The sequence below is a fragment of the Rhinopithecus bieti genome, unplaced genomic scaffold, assembly GCF_001698545.2.
Source record: "Rhinopithecus bieti isolate Rb0 unplaced genomic scaffold, ASM169854v2 scaffold_10589, whole genome shotgun sequence".
Lineage (NCBI taxonomy): Eukaryota > Metazoa > Chordata > Mammalia > Primates > Cercopithecidae > Rhinopithecus > Rhinopithecus bieti.
Genome location: NW_016807065.1, coordinates 1,967,065 through 1,986,660, shown reverse-complemented (window position 1 = coordinate 1,986,660; position 19,596 = coordinate 1,967,065). Strand labels below are relative to the sequence as shown.

General features: G+C 53.4%; 1 protein-coding gene across 4 annotated transcripts in view; it reads left to right on the top strand.

The window, feature by feature from the left end:
* Positions 1-70: 70 nt before the first annotated feature.
* CERS4 (ceramide synthase 4) overlaps positions 71-19,596 on the top strand; it is a 57,233-nt gene continuing 37,707 nt past the window's right edge. For 3 of the 4 annotated variants that reach the window (XM_017879925.1, XM_017879921.1, XM_017879926.1), the window contains exon 1: positions 72-273. The gene's annotated coding sequence lies outside the window, so the exon portion shown is untranslated. Of the gene's footprint in view, positions 274-19,596 lie in introns of all 4 variants that reach the window. The other variant, XR_001886997.1, reaches the window with a different exon arrangement.

Here is a 19,596-nt window from a genome sequence, read left to right as displayed (position 1 = left end):
CGCCAGACCCCGCCTCTCCAGGGCCCCAGCCCAGCGCCAGGCCCCACCGTTCTGAGGCGCGAGCCCCGCCCAGGCCCCGCCCCGCAGCCCCGCCCCGGCCTCCCCCGACTCAATCCTTTTTTCCCCTGCTGGGGGCCGAGGCCCGGCCGGGAGCAGAGTCCGGTTGCCTGGAGCGGGCTTCGCGTGCCTGCAGTTGCTCCGGGTACCCCGCCAGGCGCGCCGTCCCCAGCCCCGCCGCAGGCTCTCGGTGCGTTCTGCCGCCTGCGCCCCCAGGTAAGCGAGGGCCCCGCGCTGCGAACACCGCCCCGGACGCCACCTTCACGGCTGGCCCCGGCCCCGCCTCCGCAGCCATGGCGGTCACAGGCGGCCCCCACTCGCAACTGGGCTCCAGCCCCCATCACCCCGCCGGGGACTGTCCCCCTCGGGGCTCCCCATCTGGGCCGTCTCCCCGAGCGGTCCGCGCTCCCCCACGAGGGCCAGGGTGCTGCGGGTGTCGGAGGACGCGGCTGCGAAACGGGCAGGAGCGAGTAGGGGCGATCCTGGCCTCGTGACGCGGGCGAATTCGGATGTGTGAGCCGGGGGAGCGCCCCGTGCCCCCGACGTGCCAGGGCTGGGGACGCAGCTGGGACCCTGGCCTTGGAACCCGCAGCCCGGCCGCGTAGACGGCTTCTGAGAACCGCTTAAACGCGTCATTCCAATCCGGAGCTAACGCATCAGGCGGCCGGGGTGAGGTGGAGGTGCCCAGGTGGGGATAATATCATTTGGCCTGGTTGGACCAGCCAGCGAGGGCTTTTTAGGCCCAGGAAACAGCAAGATTGTGGGGCAGGGCCCAGCCGGGAGTGTGTGCCGAGCAGAAAAGAGGCCAGCGTGGCTGAAACGCGGAGAAGGGAGGGTCGGAGGTGGAGAGAGAGGTTTGCCGGGGTCTGGGAAGCGGCGAGGAGAGTGTGGAACCCGTTCTCAGGGCGGTGGGGGCCAGGGAGGCTTGGAACAGCAGGTGCATGGCGTGATCGGATTGTGTCTTAAGAATATCCCGTAGCCGCTGTGATGGGGATATTTGGAAGGGGGCTGCTCGCCTGACCTGGCTGGAAGGTGTGATAGGAAGTGGGTGAACTGAAAATTCGCTTTGGCAGAGGAGCGTCATCTAATTCTGTCTGTTTGCAAGTGAGGCGTGGGGAACCGATATAGAAGAGGCTTTCATTGCTGGGATGGGAGACCTGGGGAGAAGCCACTCTGGGGGACACAGGGAGGCAGGCAGGGAGAGGCTGTTGTGGTTTGCAAAACCTATGAGATGGGGGAATGCACCCATCGACTCCAGTGTGAGCTCAGGCAAGAGCTCGGCCATCTGAGCGCAGAGGCCAGGGTGACCCCACTGGGGGGACCTGGGTCTGTTATATGGGGATAGGGTTCCTGGACTGTGGAACTGCCTTTGAAGCCCTCGGCCTCCCCAGCCTCAAATGGGGCTGCCTTCCCCGAGCAGCTGCTGTGAATAAACACAGAAGTGGAGCTGGAGGGCTGACTAGAAGCCTTATTCAGTGCACCTGGGCCCCAGCAGGCCCAGCCAGGCGTGGAGGAAGAGGCAGTGAGGACTTTTCTTACCTGCTTTTCCAGCTCACCCACTGCCAGCAGAGGTACTTTGAGCCTGGGCAGTGGGTGGCGGGGGTGGCGGCCTTGGTCATTGAACCGGCTGTAGGGCCCCCCAGGGAAAGGTTGCTGAACCTCAGTTTACCCATCTGTAAAATGGGTATGTGAGCCCTGGCAGTGTTCATGGATCAATGAAAACCGAGGTTAGGCAGATCTTGGTAGCAGCCACACCCCTAAGGAACCGTGGAGGGCTCTAATGCCCGGTGAGAGTTTTCGGATGTGTGGACTTCCATTTTCTCCTCTGAGAAATTCACAACAGGGTCCACCTACCGACCCAGGGCTGTCTGCAGGTTGAATAAAGCGGTTGGACCAGTGCCTGGCACAGAATGTCTTGGCTCAGGAGCCACTGGGATGCCTGTAGTTGGCAGGAGAAGTGGGCCCAGGTCCCCTCCTCCCACCGGTAGGATGGCAGAGAAAGGCAGGTGCCTTGGGAGCTCGCTGCCCTGCCCCTTTCTCTGAGAACCACAAGCTTCTCCCTTTCCCATCGGCTGGGCTTAAACCTGACCACCCCCCACCCCCAGCCACGCGCAAGCCCTGTCCTGCCACTTTGAGTTGAGGGCCTCTGGGCTACTGACTTCACCACCTCGTGCTTCAGTTTCTCCACCTGTAAAATGGGATAATAGCAGTCATGACCTATAGGTAAAGAGCTGAACACGGTGCCTGGCTGGTGGTGAATACTTGCTAAACAGGCTATTAAAATATCACGAGAATATCACAGAGCTGGAGGCTATTAAAATATCACAGAGGAGCCAGGTACAGTGGCTCACACCTGTAATCCCAGCAATTTGGGAAGCTGAGGCGGGCAGATCACCTAAGGTCAGGATTTCGAGAACAGCCTGGCCAACATGGTGAAACCCCGTCTCTACTAAAATACAAAAATTAGCCGGGCATGGTGGCATGTACCTATAATCTCAGCTACATGGGAGGCCAAGGCAGGAGAATCTCTTGAACCTGGGAGGCGGAGTTTGCAGTGAGCCGAGATCGTGCCACTGCACTCCAGCCTGAGTGACAAAGTGAGACTATCTCCCAAAAAAAAAAAAAAAAAAAAAAACAGAGTCATGCCTAGGGCCAGGGGGAGTCCAGAGAAGTCACCTGACTCAGCCTAAGGAGGAGTCAGGGAAGGCCTCCTGGAGGAGGTGACAGTTGGCTGGGTCACTAAGGGTGAGGAGGAGTTCACCAGGCCAAGAGACCAGTGGGCAAACTGCAGAGGAGAGAAACTGCCAGGGTGCTTGGATGAAAGAACCACAAAGCCAGGGCTGTAAGATCCAGAAGAGGGGAGAGGAGAAAGGGCAGAGCCAGCCTGCTAACCTTAAACAAGTATTTGGCATTATTTAGAGCTCAGGGAACAGACTGCAGGGGTCGAAGGCAGGAGCCTGGAGACCAGGATGGAAGGGACTGCACCAGGATAGGGGAGAAATGATGGGGCCAGACCAGGTGAAGGCGTGGACGGGTGAGACTTGGCTGGATCTTGGAGAGGTATGGAGAGGCCCCGGGGAGGGAGCAGCTGCTCATGGCAGAGCAGCTTTAGGTACAAGTCAGCAATTTGTTCTCAGCATCTGGAAATTGCAATGCCACTAGACACCCAGGTGGTACGGCGTAGGATGGGCTTTGAAGCAAGCTGGGAGCTTGGGAGACAGCAGAAAAAGGGCAGAAGGAAAACCAGGAGTGGGTGGCAAGCTGGGAGCCAAGGAAGCTGGAGCTTTCATAGGAGGAAAGGAACTTGAAACCCCTGTTTGATAATTTAGTAGCAGGCATCTTACTTTTTTTTTTTGGAATGGAGTTTCATTCTTGTTGCTCAGGCTGGAGTGCAGTGGTGCGATCTTGGCCCACTGCAACCTCTACCTCCCAGGTTCAAGCAATTCTCCTGCCTCAGCCTTCTGAGTCGCTGGGATTACAGGCGCATGCCACCATACCCGGCTAATGTTTGTATTATTAGTAGAGATCGAGTTTCACCATGTTGGCCAGGCTGGTCTCGAACTCCTGACCTCAGGTGATCCACCTGTCTTGGGCTCCCAAAGTGCTGGGATTACAGGTGTGTGCCACCGCGCCCAGCCCGTCTCACTCTCTTTTGTGACTGCTCTTTACCAACCCTGTTTTCTTCCCCACGCCTTTCAGTACGGGCTCTTTTCTTTCTTTGTTGTTTTTTGTTTTGTTTTGTTTTTTCGAGATAGGTTCTGGCTCTATCGCCCAGGCTGGGGTACAGGGGTGCAATCTTGGCCCACTGCAACCTCCACCTCTCAAGTTTAAGCAATCAGCCTGGGACTACAGGCATGAGCCACCACACCTGGCTAATTTTTGCAATTTTTGTAGTGATTTTGTAGAGTTTCGCCAGTTGCCCAGGCTGGTCTCAAACTATTGAGCTCAAATGCCTCAGCCTCCCAAAGTGCTGGGATTACAGGCATGAGCCACTGCACTTGGCCTCTTTCTTTCAAAGGCAGAGTCTTGCTCTGTCACTCAGGCTGGAGTGCAGTGGCATGATCATAACTCACTGCAGCCTCAGTCTCCTGAGCTCAAGTCGTCCTCCTACCTTAGCCCCCTGAGAGCTGGGACCACAGGCATGCACCACCATGCCTAGCTAATCGTTAAAAAATTTTTTTGTACAGATGGACGGGGGGTGGGTCTCACTATGTTGCCTGGGCTGGTCTTGAACTCCTGGCCTCAAGCAAGCCTCCAGCCTCAACCTCCCAAAGCACTAGGATTATAGGCATGAGCCACCGCACCTGGCCAAGCACAGGCTTTTCTTTGCCATCCTTGAGTAGGCCCCTCAGACCCATCATGGCTCTGACCAGAGTAGCATAGAGAGGCCTGGCACAGTGGCTCACACCTGTAATCCCAGCACTTTGAGAGGCCAAGGCAGGCAGATCACCTGAGGTTAAGAGTTCGAGACTAGCCTGGCCAACATAGGGAAATCCCGTCTCTACTAAAAATATAAAAATTAGCCCTGTGTGGTGGCATGTTTCTGTAATCCCAGCTACTTGGGAGGTTGAGACAGGAGAATTGCTTGAACCCAGGAGGCAGAGGTTACAGTGAGCTGAGATTGCGCCACTGCACTCCAGCCTGGGTGACAGAGCAAGACACTGTTTCAGAAACAAACAAAAAACAGAGTAGCATAGAAGAGACCTTCCCCTCCCTGAGTCTAGACTCTAGACCTTTGTTAATAGGATGCTGTCACACACACATACACACACTGCACTGCCTGGAGCTCAGTTCAAATTCCCTCCCTACCCCCTCCTGGACTCCTAGAGACAGATTTTAGTCCAGGGTCCCACAACACTGTGTCTGAAGAGTGATCATTTCCTATCAGCCATGCCTGGGGGACCGCTTCTGCCCTGTGCCTGGCCCTGCCTTCCTCCCACCCCTGTCCGTCTGTCTGTCTGTCCGTCTGTCTGTCTGTCTGTCATGTGTTCATTCAGCACAGACTTAGGAAGTGTCTGCAATGGGAGGCACTGGGGACAGTCAGCCACAGGAAGCCTTACAGAGCTGATGTCCCTGCAGGGAGAAGGTGACGGGGACAAGGATGAGGCTTGAAGGAGCAGCTAGACATCTGGAGGAACAGTGCTCCGGGCGGAAGGCCCAGCAGGTGCAAAGGCCCTGAGGCTGGAACATGCCTGGTGTGTTGGAGGAACGGCAATGAGGCTGGGGTGGCTGGAGCAAACTGAGCAAAGAGTCATACAGTAGAGAGAGGAGCCGAGGAAGAGGCTGAAGGTCCTTGGGGATCCCCAGTCTAACCACAGCAGACCCTGGAGAGTCCTTGCTCAAGGGGTGAAAGGTCATGGGATCCTACTGCTTTTGCATGGTTACTTTGTCATCCTGTACGTACAGTGGTCACCTGTGCTGGGGTGCTCGAAACTCGAAGGCTGAGGAAGCTGGCAGGAGGAAGGAGAGGAGGACCACTCAGTGGCCAATGCTTCTCCCTTTCGCCTCCACGCAATGGGGCTCAGCTGAACTGGGAGAGGGAAGTAGCCAGGGAAGTATGCTGATGCGCGTATGGAAGCAGAGGCGGTGAAGGTCAGTGGGGAGAAGAGGGAGGAGGAGGAAGCGGAAGTGGCGGCAGCAGCCAGTGGGCAAGCAGCCAGAACTGGATGGAGGAGCCAGGACGTTCTCAGATAGGTGACGGGAGCCCTAGGGATGCAGGGATGGCAGCCTCATCAGGGGCCTAGAGGACAAACAGCAAAAGCCAAGCAACAGGGCCAGGCGCAGTGGCTCACACCTGTAATCCCAGTACTTTGGGAGGCTGAGGTGGGTGGATCACCTGAGGTCAAGAGTTCCAGACCAGCGTGGCCAACATGGCGAAACCCTGTCTACTAAAAATACAAAAATTAGCCAGGTGCAGCAGTGCACACCTGTAGTCCCAGCTACTCAAGAGGCTGAGGCAGGAGAATTGCTTGAACCAGGGAGGCAGAGGTTGTAGTGAGTGAGCCAAGATCACACCACTGCAATCCAGCCTGTGCAACAGAAGTGTGATGAAGAGCGAAGAGACGTTACTTTATTTTGGGCAGTCAGGGCCCCTCTGAAAAGGTGACATTAGGGCTGGGGCCTGAGTGGGAGTGAGTGATGGGCTGAGACAGGAAGTGGACTTGTTTACTGCCTTTCTGGAAACCCCTCATTCAGCGGGAAGACAGACGTGTCCCTGTCAGTTACAAGGCAGATTAACCAGGGTGCAAGGAAAGCAATCAGAGACACTGAAGGCAAGGAGAGGCTTTTCTTTCTTTTTTTTTTTTTTTTTTTTTTTGAGACAGAGTCTCACTCTGTCGCCCAGGCTGGAGTGCAGTGGTGCAATCTCTGCTCACTGCAAGCTCCGCCTCCCAGGTTCACACCATTCTCCTGCCTCAGCCTCCCGAGTAGCTGGGACTACAGGCGCCCGCCACCATGCCTGGCTAATTTTTTTCTATTTTTAGTAGAGACGGGGTTTCACCGTGTTAGCCAGGATGGTTTCGATCTCCTGACCTCGTGATCCGCCCGTCTCAGCCTCCCGAAGTGCTGGGATTACAGGTGTGAGCCACGGCGCCTGGCTAATTTTTGTATTCTTTTGTAGAGACAGGGTTTTGCCATGCTGGCCAGGCTGCTCTTGAACTCCTGATCTCAAGTCATCTGCCCGCCTCATCCTCCCGAAGTGCTGGGATCTGCATTTGGCCTTTCTTTTTTGTTTTTATTTTTACTTTGAGACAGAGTCTCACTCTGTCGCCCAGGTTGGAATGTGCAGTGGTACAATCTTGGCTCATTGCAACCTTTGCCTCCCAGGTTCAAGTGATTCTACTCCCTCAGCCTCCCAAGTAACTGGGATTACAGGCACGTGCCACCACACCCAGCTAATTCTTGTATTATTACTAGAGATGAGGTTTCACCATGTTGGCCACGCTGGTCTTGAACTCCTGACCTCAGGTGATCTACCCGCTTTGGCCTCCCAAAGCACTGGGATTACAGGCATGAGCCACTGCGCATGACCAAGGAGAGGCTCTTGACCCAGGCTGGGAGTCTTCGAGACTTCCTGGAGGCAGCCACAGGTAAGCTGCCCACTTGAAGGTTTAACCATGCCAGGCATCAGATAACGGAATGCTGAACAGTGACTTAGAGGGAGTGGCCCAGGCAAAGACCTGGCATCTGGGAATGGCATCAGAGCGACATTCCAAAAATTGAAGCAGACTCTGGGAATCCGCCCGTGGAGACCCTAGGCTGAGAACCTCGGAGTCAAGGTGGCTGTGGGAGGGCAGACAGCGAGGCCAGGACAGGGCGGTGGGCTCGACCGGGTCACAAAGGCCTCAAATGCCAGGTCAGGAGCCACAGGGAGCCTCCCAGGAGATCTTGAGGTGGAGAAGGGATAGGCTTGTACTCAGAGCCACTGCGGAGAGAGGGATGGACTCCGTCTGTGTGTAGCCCAGTGGAGGGGCAGTCCTGGACCGTCATCTGAGAGGAAACGCTTTGCCTCCAGTTACACAAACACCTCTGGCCCTTAAAGGGACTGTGGGTAGCCTCTGCCTCCCCACTGGAGGCCCTTCTCTGTGCTAACCCATCCAACTCAGAGGGCTGACGGAAGACGTGTGCTCTGTGGGGGCTCTCTGTGGCTTCTTTCTTCACTAGATGGACGAGTATCAAGATGGTGACTTGAGGCCAGGTGTGGTGGCTCATGCCTGTCATCCCAGCACTTTGGGAGACCGAGGCAGGAGGATCACTTGAGGCCAGGAGTTCGAGACCAGCCTGGCCAATATGGTAAAACCCCATCTCTACTAAAAATACAAAACTTAGCTGGGCGTGGTGGCAGGTGCCTGTGGTCCCAGCGACTTGGGAGGCTGAGGCAGGAGAATCACTTGAATCCAGGAGGTGGAGGTTGCAGTGAGCCTAGATCATGCCATTACACTCCAGCCTGGGTGACAGAGCGAGACTTCATCTCCCGCAAAAAAAGATGGTGAATTGATTTCACAGAGGACTCCAGCTGCCTGAGCCACCCTGCAGGATAGGAGCAGGCTCTGAGGTCCACAGATTACTAATGTCTCAACCCACTGCCCCCAGCTCCTCTGAGACCCGGGCAGGACTGCAGGCCCATGTAGGTTCAGATGGATGCCTGGAGGCTGGACACAGTGGCTTGCACCTGTCATCCCAACACTTTGAGAGGCTGAGGCTCAAGGAAAGCTTGAGTCCAGGAGTTTGAGACCAGGCTGGGCAACATAGTGAGACCCTATCTCTATAAAAAATTTTTTTTTTTTTTTTTTTTTTTTTTTTTTTGAGACGGAGTCTCGCTCTGTCACCCAGGCTGGAGTGCAGTGGCCGGATCTCAGCTCACTGCAAGCTCCGCTTCCCGGGTTTACCGCCATTATCCTGCCTCAGCCTCCCGAGTAGCTGGGACTACAGACGCCCGCCACCTCGCCCAGCTAGTTTTTTGTATTTTTTAGTAGAGACGGGGTTTCACTGTGTTAGCCAGGATGGTCTCGATCTCCTGACCTCGTGATCCGCCTGTCTTGGCCTCCCAAAGTGCTGGGATTACAGGCTTGAGCCACTGTGCCCAGCCAAAAAAAATTTTTTTTTAATTAGCTGGGTGAGGGCTGGGCACAGTGGCTTGCTTATGCCTGTAATCCCAGCACTTTGGGAGGCCAAGGCGGGTGGATCACCTGAGGTCAGGAGTTTGAGACCAGCCTGACCAACATGGTAAAATCCCATCTGTACTAAAAATACAAAAAAATTAGCCAGGTGTGGTGGCACATGCCTGTAACTCCAGCTACTCAGGAGGCTAAGGGAGAAAAATCGCTTGAACCCAGGAGACGGAGGTTGCAATGAGCCGAGATCTGCCATTGCACTCCAGCCTAGGCAACAAGAGCAAAATTCCGTCTCAAAAAAAAAAATTAGCTGGGTGTAGTGGCCTGGGTGCCTGTAGTCTCAGCTACTTGGGAGGCTGAGGCAGGGGGAACATTTGAACCCAAGAGTTCGAGGCTGCAGTGAGTGAGGATCCCGCCACTGCACTCCAGCCTGGGCAACAGAGTGGAATCCTGTCTCTGGAAAAAAAAAAAAAAAAAGGTTTGTTAAGTGGATGCCTGGGGACCCTGGAGCTCCACGGCTCCTGCCCTCACCGTTATTTTACACCGTCTCAGATGGTACCATCTTAGAATTCCACGGCTGGAATTTGCCCACCTGGCTCTCCTCACCCCCTCCCACCCCTAGGCTGTGTGTCCCCGTATTCCTGCCCAAGCAGACAGTTTCCAGATCTACCCCAGATACTCATCCCAACCTGCCACCCTCACCCCTTGAAGACACCCTACCCAGACCTCAGCACCCCTCCCCCAAGCTCCTATGTCTGCCACCTCCTCCACCATCAGCCTCCGTATCTCTATCTCTTCTTTTTTGGAGACAGAGTCATGCTCTGTTACCCAGGCTGGAATGCAGTGGTGTGATCTCGGCTCACTACAACCTCCGCCTCCCGGGTTCAAGTGATTCTCTTGCCTCAGCCTCCTGAGCAGCTGGGATTACAGGCATGCACCACCATGGCCCCGCTAATGTTTGTATTTTTAGTAGATCTGGGATTTCACCATGTTGGCCAGGCTGATCTGGAACTCCTGGCCTCAGGTGATCTGCCTGCCTCAGCCTCCCAAAGTGCTGGGATTATAGGTATGAGCCACCACGTCCGGCTGAGCCTCTCTACCTATTCTGACCCAGCTTCCCCACTCTGGCCACTGTCACCTGCAAGAGGCCAACCAGACTCTGAGTGACCTCCAGGAATGGGACAGCCTCCATGGGCAACCCGCATTGCCAGGAGAGCTCCCAGAATCACTCCCTCCTGAAATCTCTGCCACCTTCCCATGGCATCAAGGCTGAGGGCTTCCGCTACTGCTGCTGCTGTTGTTTTGTTTTGTTTTGTTTGAGACAGCGTCTCACTCTGTCGCCTCGGCTAGAGTGCAGTGGTACAACCTCAGCTCACTGCAAGCTCTGCCTCCCGGGTTCACGCCATTCTCCTGCCTCAGCCTCCCGAGTAGCTGGGACTACAGGCGCCCGCCCCCTCGCCCAGCTAGTTTTTGTGTATTTTGTTTTAGTAGAGACGGGGTTTCACCCTGTTAATCAGGATGGTCTCGATCTCCTGACCTCGTGATCTGCCCTCCTCAGCCTCCCAAAGTGCTGGGATTACAGGCATGAACCACCGCGCCCGGCCTGTGTTTGTTTGTTTTTTTAAACAGAGACAGGGTCTCGCTGTGTTGCTCAGGCTAGTCTTGAACTGCTAGGCTCAAGCAATCCTCCCGCCCCAGCTTCCCAAAGTATTGGAATTACAGGTGTGAGCCACTGCACCTGGTTCTGTTGCTGTGTCCTTCAAGGCATGCTAACAGATACTTGCTCACCTCTCCTAGAATCTAGAGTGCCCAAGGCCAGGGCTGGCAGCCTTGCCAGCATCAGGAACTGGCCAGGACTGCACTTTGCTTTGTTTCATTGTATTTGTTTTCATGGCTAGCCTGTGTACGTGATGCCAATGCTGGCTTGCTCTTTCAGGGAGAGAGAGCGTCTTCTGAAAATAAATGTATTTCGGTAAACAAACAATGTGAGCCTTTTAACATTTTTTTTTCTTTTTTCTTTTTTTTTTTTTTTTTTTGAGATGGAGTCTCGCTCTACTCCAGCCCAGGCTGGAGTGCAGTGGCCGGATCTCAGCTCACTGCAAGCTCCGCCTCCCGGGTTCACGCCGTTCTCCTGTCTCAGTCTCCCGAGTAGCTGGGACTACAGGCGCCCGCCACCTCGCCTGGCTAGTTTTTTGTATTCTTTTAGTAGAGACGAGGTTTCACCATGTTAGCCAGGATGGTCTCGATCTCCTGACCTCGTGATCCGCCCGTCTCGGCCTCCCAAAGTGGTGGGATTACAGGCTTGAGCCACCACGCCTGGCCAACATTTTTTTTTCTTATTTTTTTGAGACGGAATCTTGCTCTGTCATCCACGCTGGAGTGCAGTGGCATGATCTTGGCTCACTGCAGCCTCCACTTCCCAGGTTCAAGCGATTCTCCTGCCTTGGCCTCCTGAGCAGCTGGGATTACCATGCCCAGCTAATTTTTTTGTGTTAGTAGAGACGGGGCTTCACCACATTGAGGTCAAACTCATGACCTCGAGTGATCCGCCCTCCTCAGCCTACAAAAGTGCTGGGATTACAGGCATGAGCCACCACACCCAGCCTAAAATTTTATTCTATATTTCCTTTTTTTTTTTTTTTTTGAGATGGAGTCTCGCTCTGTCCCCCAGGCTAGAGTGCAGTGGTGTAATCTCAGCTCACTGCAACCTCGGCCTCCTGGGTTCAAGCGATTCTCCTACCTCATGCTCCTGAGTAACTGGGATTACAGGCACCTGCCATCATGCCCAGCTAGTTTTGTATTTTTTTGTAGAGATGGGGTTTCACCATGTTGGCCAGGCTGGTCTTGAACTCCTGACCTCAGGTGATCAGCCTGCCTCGGCTTCCCAAAGTTCTGGGATTACAGGCATGAGCCACTGCGCCTGACCTAAAATTTTATTTTTATACATAGGGACTTGCTCTGTCACTCAGGCTGGAGTGCAGCAGTGCAATCGTAGCTCACTGCAGCCTTGACCTCCTGGGCTCAAAGAGGTCCTCCTGAGGAGCTGGGACTGCAGGCGTGTACTACCATGGCCAGCTAATTTTTAACTTTTGTTGTTGTTGTTGTTTTTTAGGGACGGGGTCTCACTATCTTGCCCAGGCTGGTCTGGAACTCCTGGGCTCAAGTGATCCTCTTGCCTCAGCCTCTGAGAAGTACTGGGATTACAGGTGTGACTCACTGTGCCTGGCCAGCATGAACTTTTTTTTTTTTTTTTTTTTGAGACGGAGTCTCACTCTGTTGCCCAGGCTGGAGTGTGGTGGCCGGATCTCAGCTCACTGCAAGCTCCGCCTCCCGGGTTTACGCCATTCTCCTGCCTCAGCCTCCGGAGTAGCTGGGACTACAGGCGCCCGCCACCTTGCCCGGCTAGTTTTTTGTATTTTAGTAGAGACGGGGTTTCACCATGTTAGCCAGGATGGTCTCGATCTCCTGACCTCGTGATCCGCCAGTCTCGGCCTCCCAAAGTGCTAGGATTACAGGCTTGAGCCACCACGCCCGGCCGAACTTTTTTTTTCTTGGAGATGGAGTTTCACTCTTGTTGCTCATGCTGGAGTGCACTGGTGCAATATCGGCTCACCGCAACCTCTGCCTCCCAGTTTCAACGATTCTCCTGCTTCAGCCTCCTGAGTAGCTGGGATTACAGGCGTGCGCCACCACACCCAGCTAATTTTGTATTTTTAGTAGAGATGGGGTTTCGCCATGTTGGCCAGGCGGGTCTCAAACTCCTGACCTCAGGTGATCCACCTGCCTCGGCCTCCCAAAATGCTGAGATTACACGCATGAGCCACTGNCACTCTGTTGCCCAGGCTGGAGTGTGGTGGCCGGATCTCAGCTCACTGCAAGCTCCGCCTCCCGGGTTTACGCCATTCTCCTGCCTCAGCCTCCGGAGTAGCTGGGACTACAGGCGCCCGCCACCTTGCCCGGCTAGTTTTTTGTATTTTTAGTAGAGACGGGGTTTCACCATGTTAGCCAGGATGGTCTCGATCTCCTGACCTCGTGATCCGCCAGTCTCGGCCTCCCAAAGTGCTAGGATTACAGGCTTGAGCCACCACGCCCGGCCGAACTTTTTTTTTCTTGGAGATGGAGTTTCACTCTTGTTGCTCATGCTGGAGTGCACTGGTGCAATATCGGCTCACCGCAACCTCTGCCTCCCAGTTTCAACGATTCTCCTGCTTCAGCCTCCTGAGTAGCTGGGATTACAGGCGTGCGCCACCACACCCAGCTAATTTTGTATTTTAGTAGAGATGGGGTTTCGCCATGTTGGCCAGGCGGGTCTCAAACTCCTGACCTCAGGTGATCCACCTGCCTCGGCCTCCCAAAGTGCTGAGATTACACGCATGAGCCACTGTGCCTGGCCAGCATGAGTCTTTGGAAGGAGAGCAGTGAGTGCCTCATAGCATAGGTGGAAGAGGGATGGGGGAAAGTGGCCATGAGGGTTGTGAGAAAGCCTGAAACTGGAGCTCGGTTGTTCTCTGGGATCCTGGGTGCCCCGGTCTCAGTTGAGCCTTTTATTCATTTGTGCAGTCAGTAGACAGTTCCCTGCCACCCGTCGTGTGTCAGGTGCTGGGAAAATGGACAGGTCCCCATCACCAGGATGTGGGGAAAGACAGTTGTCTCTGGCTGGGTGCAGTGGCTCACATCTATAGTCCTAGCACTTTGGGAGGCCGGGAGTGGGAGGATCACTTGAGGCCAGGTATTTGAGACCAGCCTGGGAAACATAGGGAAACCCTGTCCATACCAAAAAAAAAAAAAATTAGCTGGGCGTGGTGGCACGTACCTGGAATCCCAGCACTTTGGGAGGCTGAGGCAGCAGGATCACTTGAACCCAGGAGTTTGAGACGAGCCTGGGAAACATAGTGAGACCTCGTCTCTACAATTTTTTTTTTAATTATGATTTTAAATTGGCTGGGTCAGGCACAGTGGCTCATGCCTGTAATCCTAGCCCTTTGGGAGGCTGAGGTGGGTGGATCACTTGAGCTCAGGAGTTCGAGACCAACCTGACCAACACGGTGAAACCCTGTCTCTACTAAAAATATACAAAATTAGCCGGGCATTGTGGCATACGCCTGTAATCCAGTCTACTTGGGAGGCTGAGGTAGGAGAATCACTTGAACCTGGGAGGCGGAGGTTGCAGTAAACCAAGATCTCACCATTGTGCTCCAGCCTGGGCAACAGGCTGTCTTTAAAAAAAAAAAAAAAAAAAAAAAAAAGACAAAATTAGCCGGGCGTGGTAGTGCATACCTATAATCCCAGCTACTCAGAAAGTTGAGGTGGGAGGATCACTTGAGCTTGGGAGGTCAAAACTGCAGTGAACTTTGATCATGTCACTGCACTTCAGCCTGGGCAACAAAGCAAGACCCTGTCTCAAAAACAAAAACACAAAAAACAGTTGTCCGTGGCTGGGCACAGTGGCTCATTCCTGTAATCCCAGCATTTTGGAAGGTTGAGGCAGGTGGATCATTTGAAATCAGGAGTTGGAGATCGGCCTGACCAAGATGGTGAAACCTTGTCTCTACTAAAAATACAAAACAAATTAGATAGGCATCATGGTGCATGCCTGTAGTCCCAGATACTTGGGAGGCTGAGGCAGGAGAATCGCTTGAACCTGGGAGGTGGAGGGTGCAGTGAGCTGAGATCACACCACTGCACCTCCAGCCTAGGCGACAGAGCAAGACTCCGTCTTTAAAAAAAAAAAAAAAAAAAGGCCAGGCACAATGGGTCACTCCTGTAATCCCAGCACTTTGGGAGGCCAAGGCAGGCAGATCACAAGGTCAATGGTTCGAGACCAGCCTGACCAACATGGTGAAAACTCGTCTCTAACTAAAAATACAATAATTAGCTGGGCGTGGTAGCACTCGCCTATAATCCCAGTTACTCAGGAGAATCGCTTGACCTGGGAGGTGGAGATTGCAGTGAGCAGAGATTGTGTCACTGCACTCCAGCCTGAGCAACACAGCGAGACTCCACATTGTTGCCCCTGAGAAAGATGAGGTAGGAGAACCCAGAAGGGGAGTGTCCCCTGACCCAGCTCAGGGGCGATTGGTAGGCCCTCCTAGAGGAACTGTCTGTTGAACAGGGTCGTGAAGAGCTGGGAAGAATTTGGCAGGCTGAGGGGAGGGCATTACTGGTAGGGGAATGGCATTTGCCAAGGTCCATTTGCTGGGGAGCACAGTGCCAGGCCAGTGGGAGCACTTACAGGATTTGAAACGGCGGGTCTGATTTGCAGGCAAGAAGAAAGACCTGGGTGCTGAGTGGGGAGGCGGCTACCATGATTCAATCAAGAAATGGGGGCCGTGGAAATTGGTCAGAGGAGGGACCATCATGGGAAAGACAGATGCAATCCCAGGGCTTAGTGAGGAGCTGAGTGCCAAGAGGGTGTGAGACGGAGTCAGAGATGACTCTCAGAATTTTGTCCCTGAAGACTGGGTGGAGGGTGACATCTTGGCCAAGAAGCCAGGGGAGGAGGAAAGCAGGCTCTGTGGGAGATGACTTCAGCCCTGATGTGTCTGGGCAGCACGCAGACGGGAGGTGTTGGGGAAGCAGGTTTGACTTTGGCGGGATGGCGACCTGGGAGCAGCAGAAATCTGGAAACTGACAGCATGGACGTGCTGACCGCAGCTTCCAGGCAGGTGAATTTCCCAGGGAGAGTGGATGGTGTGAGGGGATCCAGGACTGGTATAGTTGGGGGAGAAAAACCAGCACAAATTAGAGAAAACAGCCGAGAGGAGGGGAAGCAGGAGGTCATAATTCTGCGAAGGAGGGATGGACAAGGGGAGGAGATGCTACAAGGGTCCCAGTTTCATGCTTAGAGTAATTGACCACTTGGGATTGGCCATGGGAGGCTGTGACTGATGGCCAAAAGCCAAAGACTGGAGTAGTAGGGTGGGGACAGAGGCGGCAGTGGACAATGAATAGAAGCATGAAGGCAAGTCCTGTTTTCCAGTAATCCTTTTTTTTTTTTTTTTTGAGACAAGTCTCACTCTTGTCCCCAGTCTGGAGTGCAATGGAGCGATCTCAGCTCACTGCAACCTCCGCCTCCTGGGTTCAAGCGATTCTCCTGCCTCAGCTTCTCAAGTAGCTAGGATTACAGGCGCCCACCACCATGCCCAGCTAATTCTTGTATTTTTAGTAAAGACGGGGTTTCACCATGTTGACCAGGCTGGTCTCAAACTCCTGACCTCAGGTGATCTGCCCACCTCAGCCTCCCAAAGTGCTGGGATTACAGGCATGAGTCACCGCACCCAGCCGTGTTTAAATAATTCTGAGGCTGCTGCTGATGAGCTGAGTGTCTCTGGGCCCATGTCCGTCTGGAATGCCTGGTGCCACAGAACTGGGGTCAAATTATTGCCTGGCCATTTGTCAGCTGTGTGACCCTGTGTAGGTGATCCAGCATCTCTCCAAGACTCAGTTTGTTTATCTGTGAAATGAGAATGGTGACCGGGCACAGTGCTCACGCCCGTAATCCCAGCACTTTGGGAGGCCGAGGTGGGTGGATCATTTAAGTTCAGAAGTTCCAGACCAGCTTGGCCAACATGGTGAAACCCTGTCGCTATGAAAAAATGCAAAAATTAGCCAGGTGTGGTGGCACATGCTTATAATCCCAGCTACCTGGGAGGTCAAGGCGGGAGAATCGCTTGAACCCGGGAGGCGGAGGTTGCAGTGCGCCGAAACCACACCACTGCACTCCACTCCAGCCTGGGTGACAGAGCAAGACTCTGTCTTAAAAAAAAAAAAAAAAAGAATGGTAACAGTATCTTCCTCGGGGTGTGGCTGATATTTCCAATGCAGGGAGGTAAGGGCTTGTCCCTGGGTAAGTGTCTGATGGATAATGCCTGGGATGGTACCAACGCTATTGGCCACTGGTGCCTTAGGATAATCCAGGTGTGGGTGTGGGCAAAAGCCTGCTCTCCCACAGAACAGTCTGGCTTTGCACCTGCTTGGCCCTATGTGAATCTGCCTCCATGCATGCTGTCACCAGGGAGCAGCACAGGGGCCCAGCCAACAGCTGGTGGGAGAAGGAGGGGCAGATGTTAGAGCAGGTTGAGGGAAGGAAGGATGCCATCAACCCAGATTTCACAATTATCTCCACCATGGAAGGTGGGCAGGGACATCACCAAAGGGGCTGATCTTGATGGAGAATTGGTTTCTTGGCCCAGTGTGGTGGCTCATGCCTGTAATCCCAGCACTTTAGAAGGCCGAGGTGGGCAGATTGTTTAAGCTAAAGAGTTCAAAACCAGACCGGGTGCAGTGGCTCGCGCCTGTAATCCTAGCACTTTGGGACGCCGAGGCGGGCGGATTGCCTGAGATCAAGAGTTCGAGACCAGCATGGTCAACATGGTGAAACCCCGTCTCTACTAAAAATACAAAATTAACTGGGCGTGGTGGCAGGAGCCTATAATCCCAGCTACTCGGGAGGCTGAGGCAGGAGAATCACTTAAACCCGGGAGGCTGAGGTTGCAGTGAGCCAAGATTGCGCCATTGCACTCCAACCTGGGCAACAAGAGCGAAACTCTGTCTCAGAAAAAAAAAAAGAGAGAATTGGTTTCTTAAGCAGTGAGGTGGGGGTAAGGGGCTCATTCCCTACCAAAAAATGCCCCTCTGAGCCCGTCTCCTGTGTCAACCATACCTTCAATGGAAACCTTTTCATTTCCTTGTACTATAATTTTCTATTTAAAAAGTCACTCAATATATACATACACTGGAATATGATTCAGCCTTTTTTTTCTTTTTCCTTGAGACAGAGTCTCACTCTGTCATTCAGGCTGGAGTGCAGTGGCACGATCTCAGCTCACTGCAACCTCCGCCTTGATCTTGGCTCAAGCAATTCTCATGCCTCAGCCTTCCAAGCATCTGGGACTTACAGGCGTGAGCCACCACACCCAGCTAATTTTTGCATTTTTAGTGGAGACTGGGTTTCACCATGTTGCCCAGGCTGGTCTCGACCTCCTGACTTCAAATGATCCACCCGCCTCAGCCTCCCAAAGTGCTGGGATTACAGGTGTGAGTCACTGCGCCCAGCCTGATTCAGCCTTGAAAGGGAAGGGTGAAGCTTGTCATATGGATGAACCTTGAGGACATTATGGTAAGTGAAATAAGCCAGTCACAAAAGGGCAAATACTGTGTGATTCCACTTATATGAGGCCCCTAGTGTCACCAGATTCATAGAGAGAGAAAGTAGAATGGTGGGTGCCAGAGGAGAGGGAACACCGAATTATTGATTATTGGGCATGGAGTTTCAGGGTTTTGTTGTTGTTGTTGTTGTTTTGAGATGGAGTCTCACTGTTACTGGGCTGGAGTGTAGTGTCATGATCTCAGCTTACTGTAACCTCTGCCTCCCGCGTTCAAGCGATTCTCCTGCCTCAGCCTCCAGAGTAGCTGGGATTACAGGTGCGTGCCACCACGCCCAGCCAATTTTTGTATTTTTAGTAGAGACAGGGTTTCACCATGTTGGCCAGGATGGTCTTGATCTCTTGACCTCATGATCCGTCCGCCTCGGCCTCCCAAAGTGCTGGGATTACAGGTGTGAGCCACCGTGCCCTGCCAGTTTCAGTTTTGCAACCTGAAAGAATTCTGGAGATGGATGGTGGTTATGGTTACACAACCATGTGAAATATTTAATGCCACTGAACCGTGTAATTAAACACAATTAATGGTAAACGTTGTGAGTATTTTACCACAATTTAAAAAACATTTTAATAAGTCAGCCAGTCACAGTGGATCACACCTGTAATCCCAGCACTTTGGGAAGCCTGGGCGGGTGGATCACCTGAGGCCAGTAGTTCGAGACCAGCCTGGCCAGCATGGCGAAACCCCATCTCTGCTAAAAATACAAAAAATTAGCTGGGCATGGTGGTGGGTGCCTGTAATCCCAGCTACTCAGCAGGCTGAGGCAGGAGAATTGCTTGAACCCAGGAGGCAAAGGTTGCAATGAGCTGAGATCCCGCCATTGTACTCTAGCCTGGGCAACAAGAGCAAAACTCCGTCTCAAAAAAAAAAACTTTTTTTAAGAAGTCACCCTTAAACCCACTCCTTATAGGCCAGGCGCGGTGGCTCACGCCTGTAATCCTAGCACTTTGGGAGGCCAAGGCGGGTGGATCACGGGGTCAGGAGATCGAGACCATCCTGGATAACGCAGTGAAATCACATCTCTACTAAAAATACAAAAAATTAGCCAGTCATGGTGGCCGACTCCTGTAGTACCAGCTACTCGGGAGGCTGAGACAGGAGAAAGCGTGAACCCAGGAGGTGAAGCTTGCCATGAGCCAAGGTTGCGTCACTGCACTCCAGTTTGGACAACAGAGCGAGACTGTGGTGGCTCATGCCTGTAACCCCAGTACTTTGGGAGGCTGAGGCAGGCAGATCGCCTGAGTCTAAGAGTTTGAGACCAGCCTGGCAACGTGGTGAAACCATCTCTACAAAAAATTAAAACAGTAGCTGGGCGAGGTGGTGCACACCTGTAATCCCAGCTACTTGGGGAGCTGAGCTGGGAGGATCACCTGAGCTCGGGAAGTGGAGGCTGCAGTGAGCTATGATCAGTAAAACAGACAGGTTCACTGGCTCCCATCCCAACCCTGACCAGCTCCCTAGTATAACAACTTACGTGAATGTGGACTGTTCTCTTATAGCCTTCCTCTTCTTTATTTTCTTCTTTCCTCCCCCTCTTCCCCCCTCCTCCCCCTTGTCCTCCTCCTCCTCCTCTTCATTTTTCTCCTTCTCCTTCGTATGATTATTCTTATTCCTCTCCCTCCCCGTCATCTCCTTCCTCCTCCTCCTCATCTCCTTCCTCCTCTTCCTCCTTCTCTTCTTCTTTGTTTTAGTGAAAAATTTTGGCTGAGTGAAATAGCTCATGTTTGTAATCCCAGCACTTCAGGAAGCAGAGGTGGGAGGATTG